We start from the raw sequence: 2500 nt of genomic DNA on the forward strand, positions 1-2500 counted from the left end.
TATATAATAAATACAGATATAAATATAATATATATATAATATATATATATATATATATATAGTGTGTGTGTGTGTGTGGGTGGGTGTGTGGTGTTTGTTGTGTGTGTGTGTGTGTGTGCTGTGATGTTTTATGTGTAATATAATGCATGCATGTATGCATATAAGTTTGCGTATGAAGCCATGAAGAAAAGAAAAATTTGCCCTTCAACACTTGACTTCCTGGACGGAAAGGGTTGAAAGTCAGAGGGTGCAAGATCAGGAAGAATAGGGAGGATGAGGAAGGATTTCGCAGCCACAGGACCGCGCTTCCAGGGAAATGGAGGTTGTGAAGGGGGGCATTGCTTGAGGAGGTGGATACCTTTTGGTCAAAATTCCCTCGTTTTGTAGCAGGAAGCGTATTTAAACCCCTTTAATTGCGTGCCTTTTGCCGGTAACATCTCCATATTCTTGCTGGCCCCAAAAAGAGGGAAACAACCTTACCTACTAAAAGGTGGACACGTGCCTTTTAGGGGGTGTCAAAAGTGCCCCAATGTTTTGCGGGGTCTTAATTTTTGGAGCCCCCGTGACGTCCCCAAATTTCATCCTGCTTAATTATTGTCTAAATTCTCCTAGATGGTTTTTGGAATAATGGACTTTCCCCTGCTTCGGAAAGGGCCGTGGTAGCAAGGAACCCTGAGCGAAAACTATATTGGTGATCAGAATATTTTCTCCCACCCTAACCCGGTTTCACACTTGGGGGTAGTGAAAACCCGGTTTTATAGGGCGATTTAAAAATGGCAGACCCCACTTGATGGATGGTGCCCGCATCTGTGGCAGTTGGGGTCGACCGGATGGATTTTTTTCCCACGGTCCCCGGGAAACCCGCCTTAACTGGCGATCCCAAATGTTAAACAAGCATTGATGGGGCACCCTTCACCCTTTGGAAACGGAAAGATATATGCTATTTTATAAATATTATTTATAATTATTTTAAATTTTGTGTTTTGTGTGTGTGTGTCTCATGTGTTTTAATGTTATGCATACTAAGTGTATATAACATTTTATACTTTTTAGGAAAAATATAAATTTATAATATATACGATATATACTTAATAACATATGTATATACCTATATGTTAATATGTATGCACGCGTGCGCGACGTGTGATTTTTTGGGGGGTGTCTTTTGCGATGGTTTTCCTTATGTATCTTTTGGAAAAGGGGATACAAAACTATGTGTGGGTTTTTATGGTTTAGTGTGGGGTTTAGTTGTCATCGTTGCGTTTCTATCATAATTTTCAATGCTTGTTATTATTGTATAATACAGTAGTGCAGTAGTATGTGACGATGAAGACATTATTATTCTTGTAATGAAATAAAACCACACACAACACAACACACACACCACACACACACACAAACACACATAATATAAATTTTCCAAATACACAAGAAAATACTATGTATAGGGGCTAATATATAATAATAAATAATTTTATATAATAAATATATATATAATATTTTAAAAATTTTTATATATTAATATATATATTGAATGCTAAATCAACTTCCCCCGGTGCCCACGGGGGTGTATTAAAACCTGTATCATTGCCCAGTATGAATAGAGAGATAATGTTTTGAGCTAGTTAGATCCTAATGCACATCCCCTTTTGTGGGGCGTGTGGCAGGTTGGGTTTTTTAACTGGTTTGCTTGTTTAATGGAGTGGCAAGAGTTCGACCCGGCAGTGAGGGTTTTTTAAACCCACACACACCCCCACACACCACACCACACCCCACAAAAAAAACACACACACCACCACACACACACACACAAAAAAATATTAATGCGTAGAAAAAAACAGTTCATACTGAATATGAGGGGCCCCCCATCATATGTAAGACGTCGAAGAACAAAAAACACAATTTTTCGATGGCATGGAAAACCCCTAACCCTTTTTTACGATCATAAAGTATGTTAGTACTACTAAAAAGCGAATCACTACATAAACTAAATTTTTTTGGTTTTTCCCCCCCCCCTTTTTTTTTTTTTTTTTTTTTTGGCCCCCCCTTTTTTCCCCCCGGGGGGGGGGGGGTTTTTTTTGGGGGGGGGGGTTTTTTAAAATTTTTAAACCCCCCCCTTTTCCCCCCCCTTTTTCCCTTTTTTTTTTGGGGGGGGGGGGGGGGGGGTTTTTTTTTTTTTTTTTTTTTTTTTTTCCCCCCCCCCCCCGGGGGGGGGGCCCCCCCCTTTTTTTTTTGGGGGGGGGGGGGGGGGGGAAAAAAAAGGGTCTTTTTTGGGGAAAGGGGGGGGGGGGGTTTTTTTCGGGGGGGGGTTTTTTTGGGGGGGGGGGGGGGGGGGTTTTTTTTAAAAAAATTTTTTTTTTTTTTTTTTTTTAAAAAAAAAAAAAAATTTTTTTTCCCCCCGGTTAAGTTTTCCCAAAAAAATTTTTAAAAAAAAAAAAAAAACCCCCCCGGGGGGGGGTTTAAAAGGGGGGGGTTGGGGGGGGGGGGGGGTTGGGGGGGG

Source organism: Penaeus chinensis, chromosome 28, assembly GCF_019202785.1.
Source record: "Penaeus chinensis breed Huanghai No. 1 chromosome 28, ASM1920278v2, whole genome shotgun sequence".
Taxonomy (NCBI): domain Eukaryota; kingdom Metazoa; phylum Arthropoda; class Malacostraca; order Decapoda; family Penaeidae; genus Penaeus; species Penaeus chinensis.